Raw genomic sequence first — 9,640 nt, 5'->3', positions numbered from 1 at the left:
GGTCAAGAAGGGAGAGGGTTGACATGTCATGGGGTTGTTAACCAATATCATAAAACAATATGTGTACTACTGTTTCATGAGAAAATGTTTGTTCTGTAAACCTTAACCTGAAGTACAATTTTAAAAAATTACCATAAAAAAGGAATAAATAAAAGACTGGTTTAAACTTAGAAAAATGAAGATAAATTTCAAGATAACCACATAGGAAGCTAAGAAACCTACCCATAAAAATAAAAAGAAGAAAAACTCAAACATAAAATGGACAATAAAGAAGTGAAAAGAAAATCTATAAACAAAAAGAACTCAGCTCAAAAATTGAGGTGGAACAAATAATCTGTCAGCTGAAGAATTGGACTGACAAAAAAAATGACAGCAATAAACTCATACATCTCAATAATTACACTGAATGTAAATGGCCTAAATGCACCAGTAAAAGACAGAGAGTGATAGAATGGATAAAAAAATAAAAATTAAAAAATACATGAGCCATCTATATGCTGTCTACAAAAGACTCTCCTGAGACATAAAGACACAAAGTAAACCTCGAAGGATGGAAAAAAAAATATCAAGCAAACAATAACCAGACTACTGATGAATATTTTGGTTGATTCCAATCTTTTATTGTTACTAACACTATTGTAGTAACTTTGTGTAAATGTTCTTGCCATGTGGATAAGTAGATCTGTAGGGTAAATTCCTAACGATGGAATTACTGGGTCAAAGACTACGTGCATGCTGTAATTTTGACAGATATTGCCAAATTGCCCTATGTAAGCTTTATGCCATTTTATTCTCCCACCAGCAATGTGTGAGAGTGACTATTCTTGGCTTCATCAACCGTGTGTTATAAATCTTTTGAATTTTTGATAATCAGATATGTAAGAAATGATACCTCAATATAGTTTTAATTTTCACTTCTCTTATTAATGAGGTTGAATATCTTTTCATATGCTTAAGAGTCATTTGCATTTCCCTTTCTGCGAACTATTTGTTTGTAAACTTTGCCTACACTTTCTATTGGATTGTTGTTCTTTTTCTTCCCGATTTCTAGAAGCTCTTTAATGAAGTTTGGGTTAAGAGTACATATTGAGGCTCACATTTGTTTAAGTGTTTAAAAGTTATAAACCTACCTAAGTGTTAGACCATGGTCCACAGCTCTGCCTTCACAGGTTCAAATTTAAAATTCTCAGACTCTTCAGAGTCCTATGCTAAAATGTGGCACCATGGAAAAAGCCTGCCCCATTCTCTGGTCCCCAACTATTTGTGGTCCATCTCTCTTCTCCTCCTGGCTACATCCTGCACCATAAAGGACTTCACGAGTATGGACACCCCAGCCCACATTCCAAGCTTTATCCATCCGTCCCCTACTTTCATGGATTGAATTGTGTCCCCCCAAAATGTGTATCAACTTGACTAGGGCATGATTCCCAGTATTGTGTGATGGTACACCATTTTGTGATCTGATGTGATTATCCTACGTGTTGTAAATTAATGAAAATACACCAGTGGCATAGCTTCCAACATCACAGCAAACACTCAAGCCACCACAGTGCAACAGATAGACGTGTGTCTGTTTGTTATTGACTATTGAATGGCATTTGACTGTGTGTATCATAACAAATTATGGATAACATTGCAAAGAATGGGAATTCCAGAACACTTAATTGTGCCCATGAGGAACCTGTACATAGACCAAGAGGCAGTTGTTCCAACAGAACAAGGGGATACTTTGTGGTTTAAAATAAGGAAAGGTGTGCATCAGGGTTGTATCTTTTCACCATACTTATTCGATCTGTATGCTGAGTAAATAATCTGAGCAGCTGGACTATATGAAGAAGAATGGGGCACCAGGATAGGAGGAAGCCTCATTAACCACTTGCAGTATGCAGATGACACAACTTAGCTTGCTGAAAATTAGAGGACTTGAAGTACTTAACTGATGAAGATCAAAGACTATAGCCTTCAGTATGGATTACATGTCAACATAAAGAAAACAAAAACCCTCACAACTGGACCAATAAGCAGCACCATGATAAATGGAGAAAAGGTTGAAGTTGTCAAAGATTTCATTTTAATTGGATCCACAATCAATGCCCATGGAAGCAGCAGTCAAGAAATCAAGCGACATATTGCATCGGGCAAATCTACTGCAAAAGAACTCTTAAAAGTGTTGAAAAGCAAAGATGTCACTTTGAGGACTAAGGTGCCCCTGACCAAAGCCATGATATTTTCTTTTTTTTTTTTCCTTTCTTTTCTTCTCTCTCTCTCTTTTTAAAATTGTGATTTAGGTGAAAGTTTAGAGAGAGAGCTAGTTTCTCCTTGAACAGTGAATATACAAATTGTTTTGTGACATTGGTTGCCAACCTCGCGATGTGTCAACACTCTCCCCTTCTCCACCCCAGGTTCCTTGTTTCCATTCATCCAGTTTTCCCTTCCTACTTTCTCGTCTTTGGCCTTGGGCTGCGGTGCCCATAAGTCTCATATACACGATAGAAGTATGAAGCACGTCCCTCACATGTGATATTGTTGGCCCTATAAAACTCGAAAAACCAAACCCGTTGCCATCGAGTCGATTCCGATTCATAGCGACCCTATAGGACACAGTAGAACTGCCCCATAGAGTTTCCAAGGAGCGCCTGGCAGATTCGAACTGCCAACCTTTTGGTTAGCAGACATAGCTCTTAACCACTATGCCACCAGGTTTTCCTGTTGGCCCTATAGACCTGTCTAATCTTTGGCTGAAGGGCAAACCTCAGGAGTGACTTCAGTAGTGAGTTAAAAGGGTATCTGGGGCCATACTCTGGGTTTCTCTGGTCTCTGACAGACCAGCAAGCCTGGTCTTCTTCTTCTTCTTCTTTTTTTCCTGAATTTGAATTTTATCTACATATTTCTCCAGCTCTGTTCGGGACCCTCTACTATGATCTCTGCCAGAGTAGTGGGTGGTGGCAAACGGGCACCATCTATTTCTTATGGTCTCAGTCTGACAGAGGCTGTGGTAGTTGTGGTCCATTAGTACCCCGGACCAATCTTTCCCTTGTGTCTTTGGTTCTCTTCACTCTCCTTCGCTCCAGCTGGGATGGGACCAGTAAGATGTATTGTAGCTGGCCGATTGCAGGCCTCCAAGACCACAGTCACCACCCACCACAGCCAGATGCAGAATATCCTCTATATAGACTGTTATGCCAATTGAGCTAGATGTCCCCTGAGACCATGGTCCACAGCCCTCAGCCCTGTAGCTCGGTCTCTTAGGGTGCTTGGATGTGTCTATGAAACTTCTGTGACTTTGCTTTGGTCAGGTTGTGCTGACTTCCCCGGTATTGTGTACTGTCTTACCCTTCACCAAAGTTACCACTTATCTATTGTCTAGTTAGTGTTTTGCCCTCCTCACTGCTCCTCTCCCTTGTAACCACCGAAGATTGTTTCTTTCTGAGTGGAAACATTTTCATGAGTTTTTATAATAGTGGTCTCATACAGCATTTTTCCTTTTTTGATTGACTTATTTCACTCAGCATAATGCCCTCCAGATTTATCCATGTTGTGAGATATTTCGCAGATTCGTCATTGTTCTTTATTGTTGAGTGCTACTCCATTGTGAGTATGTACCATAGTTTGTTTATCCATTCATCTGTTGATGGGCACTTAGGTTGTTTCCATCTTTTTGCCATTGTGAATAATGTGGCAGTGAACATGGGTGTGTATGTCTACTCGTGTGACGGCTTTTATTTCTCTAGGATGTATTCCTAGGAGTGAGATTGCTGGATCATATGGTATTTCTATTTCTGGCATGTTAAGGAAGCACCATATCGTTTTCCAAAATGGTTGTACCATTTTGCAGTCCCACTAGCAGAGCATAAGAGTTCTAATCTCCCCTCAACCTCTCCAACATTTGTTATTTTCTGTTTTTTTTTTTTTAATTCATGCCAGTAATGTTGCGGTGAGATGGTATCTCATTGTAGTTTTGATTTGCATTTCTCTAATGGCTAGTGACCGTGAGCATTTCCTCATGTATCTGAAGATCTTCTCTGATGAAGTGTCTGTTCATTTCCTTTGCCCATTTATTAACTGGATCATTTGTCTTTTTATTGTAGCGATATTGGATTTTCCTATAGATTTTAGAGATTTAGACCTTTGTCGGATATGTCATAGCCAAATTTTTTTTTCCCAGTCTGTAAGTTCTGTTTTTACTCTTTTGCTGAAGTCCTTTGGTGAGCATAAGTGTTTAATTTTTAGGAGATTCCATTTATCAAACTTATCTTCTGGTGTTTGTGTATTGTTAATTATGGCTTGTATGCTGTTCATGCCATATATTAGGGCCCCTAGTGTTGACCCTATTTTTTCTTCCATGATCTTTATAGTTTTTGGTTTTATATTTAGGTCTTTGATCCATTTTCAACTAGTTTTTGTGTATGGTATGGGGTGTGAGTCCTGTTTGGTTTCTTTACAGATGGAGATCCAGTTTTGCCAGCACCACTTGTTTAAAAAGACTCTTTTTCCCCATTTAATGGAATTTGGGCCTTTGTCAAAGATCAGGTGGCCGTAGGTAGATGGATTTGCATCTGGGTTCTCAATTCTGTTCCATTGGTCAATGTGTCTGTCATTGTACCAGCACCGGGCTATTTTGACTACTGTAGCTGTATTGTAGATTCTGAGGTCAGGCAGTGTCAGGCCTCCTACTTTGTTCTTTTTCTTCAATAATGCTTTACTTATCCAGGGCTTCTTTCCTTTCCATATAAAGTTAATGATTAGTTTTTCCATCTAGTTAAAGAATGTTGTTGGAATTCAGATCAGGATTGCACTGTATTTGTAGATTGCCAAGCCATGATATTTTCAATCGCCTCATATCCATGAGAAACCCGGACTATGAAAAAGGAAGATCAAAGAATTGATGCCTTTGAATTATGATATTGGCAAAGAATATTGAATATTCCATTGACTGCCAGAAGAACGAATAAGTCTGTCTTTGAAAAGTACCACCAGAGTGCTCCTTGGAAGGAAGGATGGTGAGACTTTGTCTCACATACTTTGGATATATTATCAGGAGAGACCAGGCCCTGGAGAAGAATATCATGCTTGGTAAGATAGAAGGTCGGTGAAAAAGAGGAAGACCCTTAACCAGATGGATTGACACAGTGGCTACAACAATGGGCCCAAACAGCAATAATTATAAGGATGGCCCAGGACTCCATACCACCTAAAAACACCACGTTATCAATGAGGCAGGATTAGAGGCAGTTATGTTAATGAAGCAGGACTCAATCTATGGGATTACGTTGTATCTTGAGTCAATCTGTTTGGAGATAAGAAAGAGAGAAGAGAAGGACCTCATGCCACCAAGAAACAATCGCTGGAACAGAGCACGTCCATTGGACCTGGGGTCCCTGTGTTGAGAAGTACCTAGACCAGGGAGTGGGGTGCTGCTTTAACAGATAACTACAATGTGGAAGCAGTTCTAGAATTGAGTGGACACTGGAAGAGTTTTAAAGTGCCTAATAGTAAAAGCTTAGATTGCCTTAAAGAGACTTTTTGGGGAATTATGGACGTCAAAGATGATTCTGGTGAGGACTCACAAGGAAGTGAGGAGAGTTGTAGCACCAGAGACGGTACAGATGGCAAGAAGCAGTAGCAGAGAATTGGAAGCAGCAGAACCAGGAGACCAGCGCGAGATGGCGCCTGAACCAGCTCAGGAAGTCAGAGAGCCAAGTGTCTTTGTGCGGGAGGTTTACCGACTGAGTGGGGTGCCTCCAGGCACTTATTGGTAGAGCTAAAGAGGCCAAGGGACCAGGAAGCAGAAGCTGAAGCCCAGAGCAGAGGGGCCTCCACCCAGAATCCAGAGTGTGGCCAACACCCAGAGTCTGGAGGGCAGGGTTATTGCCTAAATTGTCTCTGAGAACAGAGGATTATTTTCAAGCCTTGGGAGCTAATGTAATGTGTTCTGCTGACTTTTTTGGTGCCTGTTATCCCCTCTTCCCCTCCAATTTCTCCCTCATTTGTGATGGAAAGGTCTACCTTGTGCCTGTTCCACCATTGTACTTTGGAAGCACATAACTTGTGTTCTAGATTTCACAGATAAAAAGAGGAATTTTTGGAATTTGGGCATGGAGTTGTTTTAAGACTTTTGGGATGATGTGATGGAATGAACGTGTTTTACATGTGGCAAGGACATGAATTTTTGTGGGTTAAAGGGTAGAATGTCATCGACTGAATTCTGTCCCCCCCAAATGTGTATCAACTTGTATAGGTCATGATTCCCAGTGTTGTACAGTTGTCCATCATTTTGTGATCTGATGTGATTATGCTGTGTTGTAAATCCTTATCTCTATGATTTTAATGAGGCAGAATTAGATGCAGTTATGTTAATGAGGCAGGACTCAATCTACAAGATTAGGTTATATTTTGAGTCAAACTCTTCAGATAGAAAAGACAGAAGAGAGCAGAGAGGAGAGGGACCTCATGCCAACAAGAAAGAAGTGCCAGGAGCAGAGTGTGTCCTTTCGACCTGGGTCCCTGTGCTGAGAATGTCCTAGACCAGAGGGAGACTGATGACAAGGACTTTCCCCCAGGACCAACAGAGAGAGAAAGCCTTCCTCAGGAGCTAGCACCCTGAATAAAGACTTTTAGCCTCCTAAACTGTGAGAGAATAAATTTTTGTTTGTTAAAGCCATCCACTTGCAGTATTTCTGTTATAGCAGCACTAGATAACTAAGATACTCACCAACAGCCTACTCTTGGTGCATCAGCAGGAAGTTCTGTCCTCAGGAGACACCCTACGGAAGAGATCCACACATGCCCTGTAATCAGGCTCAGAGCTGTATGGACAGGAAATTTCAAGGTCCCAGGTACCCAGACTATGGGCTAAGAGGAGCAACATGTACCACTGGTGGGCACATACCCTTGGGGCTGTGGATGTTTAGCCTGTGGGGTGGAGGGCAGATTAAAAAAAGGGTCAGAGCAGAACCTTTAAAGCTTGTGGCTTAGGGCAGGGGCCTCTCTTACTGAAGTACTGGCCCTTTGTGATATATGTTGTATATATTTTTTCCTGATTTTGAAATTACTTTTTGACTTTGTTAAACATCTCTTTTTGCTGTGTATCTTAGTTTCCTAGTGCTGCTGTAAAAGAAATACCACAAGTGGGTGGCTTTAAAGAACAGAAATTTATTTTCTTACTGTTTAGGAAGACAGAAATCTGAGTTCAGGGTTGGGACTATAGTGGGAGGTTCACTGTCTATCTTAGCTTCTAGTAGCTGGCACTCCTTGAAGTTCTTTAGCTTGTAGACAATCCTATATTGTGCCTGTCTTCCTGTTTTCGTGCATACCGCTGTTTCTAATGTGCTTTTTTTATAATTCAGAAGTGATTAGATTTAGGACACACTCTACTTTGGTATGGTATAATTAATATAACAAAGAAAACTCTATTTCTAAACAGGATTGCATCCACAGTTATAGCAGATAGGATTCCAACACATTTTTTTCCCCCTGGGGGTGGGGGGTGGGAAACCACAATTCAATTCATAACACTGGTTTTTTTTTATTTTTATATAGTTGCATTTATTAATTTCTTCTTTTATGACTTCTGGACTGTGATACATAGTTAGAACCTGTGTTCCATGTTCAAGGCTACAAAGGAAGTACTCAATGTTTTCCTTTAAAACTATTGAAGTTTAATTTTTCATATTTAACTTTTGGATCCATTTGAACCACCCTAGTTTTGCTGTTGTTGCAGTTTGTTATTATTGTTGCTGCTAATGGTTTAGTAACTTTCTTGAATTCTCTAAATTCTGTATTCTTTTCAAGTGTTGCCACAAGTCTCTGCTCAGTTAGCTTATTGATCAGCTAATGATTGGACAGATTTCTTTAAATGCTTTGAACCAGTAAGTCTCCCACTCTTTGCCAAGGGGCTGTGTGTGTTGTTGGGAAATGTCTTCAATGTTCCAGCAAGCAGTTTACAACTCTTCCTCAGCCTTCACTTCCTGCAGGCATGGACCTCAATGCCAACCACAGGTGAAAGATTAGGGCATTTCCAGACCTATCCTGGGCATGAGCACAGCACTGCACATGTACATATCTTTCTAGATCTCAGAGATGTCAAGAGTTTTTCAAAGTGCCCTATAGACATCTCATTCCGCAGGATGCCATTTTGAGTTTTCTGGTCAGTCTCTTGTTTGTCCCAACTGGTATCACTGCTTCAGACAGCTGTGATGTTAAATAATTACCATGATTGTTTTTAACAAACACTTAGGAGATAAAGCTTTCCTCTTTGAGTGACCGCTGAGTCAAATCAAACAAAACCAAGCTCTTTTCCAAGGAGCTGCCAGACAGGTTAAACAGTGACAATTCTCTGGGGATGGGGCCTTTTGGGGAGCTCTACATCCATTCTGCAACCTCCAGTGGCTGCTTAAACCAAAAGTCCATTGCTGTAGAGTCAATTGTAACTCATAGCAACTCTATAGTGGCTGCTAGGCTGTTGTTTTTTACTGCTCTTGTGGTTCCAAGGCTGCTGGTTTTCAAGGCTACCGTGGAGCAAGGAGAAAGGAGATGGTAACAGGGCAAGTTAAAACGCACAAAGCTTGATGTCCTTACTAAGATTCAGTTGTTTTTCTTGACTATATGTTCTTCAGATTTTTTGCCTTTGGTTAATTTCCAGAGCTCTAAAAGAGTTGATTTTGACAATTTTTGCCAGTGTTCTCATTGTTTTTATGAAGGAGTGTATTTTTTTACTCTACCATTCCAAATGTGTATTCTTCTTCTAATGTTTCTGGATTCATCTTACTAATTTATGATCATTTAGGATTTTTTCATTATTATACATAAATTATTTTTTCAGTAGTTTTATTTTTGTACATAATATTACATATAATACTTTTTGTATACTATATTAAGCTTATACTTGTGTCACAGACTACAGAAAAAACAAACCATTCCAGTTTTTTTTTCTTTCCTTGCTTCCATCCTTCAAAAATTTTCACTCCTTCTTTATACCCTTACCTTTGCCAAATGTCCTCTAACATAACAACTTAATCCATTTGATTCATAGGAGGAAAGGTAGTGTTGTGCTGAATTCATGAACAGAATCTCGGCTTGTGCCCAGTCAGGGAACCCAAGTATTCATGTATACATACATTTGAATATACTTTATTAGTTAAGGATACATTAACTGGAGCTAGTCTAAGCAAAAAGGGGAAATTTATTACAAAGACACAGAAGTATTTTAATAAAAAAACTTAGGTACAGGAATACACTGGGCTTCAGAGGGGAATCTGAAAACTGTAAGGAAATGAGGAAGTTCTCTTTCTCAGCTCCGCTTTTCCCTGTTTGTTTGCTTAATATTTTTTCTCTTCCTACAGAAAGCATTCTATGCTTTTCCACTCACATAGTAAAACAAGGCTCTGTGGTTTACAAATCACACAGCCACAGTTGGAAACTTCTAAATTTGAATTCTGTAAAACAAAACAAAAGATGGGTTCAACTTTGTTCAAATATTGTTCTCATCCAACCCCAAAGTCAAATCAATAGGGGCCAATCTCTTCCCTACTGAAGGAAAGGGAAGGGGCAGCATGTAAATAAAAATGATGAGGAAGAAGAGAGCCAAATATTCTACCAAAGACACCCCTAGTACAAAAAGGTGCCTACTCATATGTATTTC

This window comes from Trichechus manatus, unplaced genomic scaffold, assembly GCF_000243295.1.
Source record: "Trichechus manatus latirostris isolate Lorelei unplaced genomic scaffold, TriManLat1.0 scaffold00149, whole genome shotgun sequence".
Taxonomy (NCBI): Eukaryota; Metazoa; Chordata; class Mammalia; order Sirenia; family Trichechidae; genus Trichechus; species Trichechus manatus.
Note: the sequence above shows the minus strand (reverse complement) of the source record.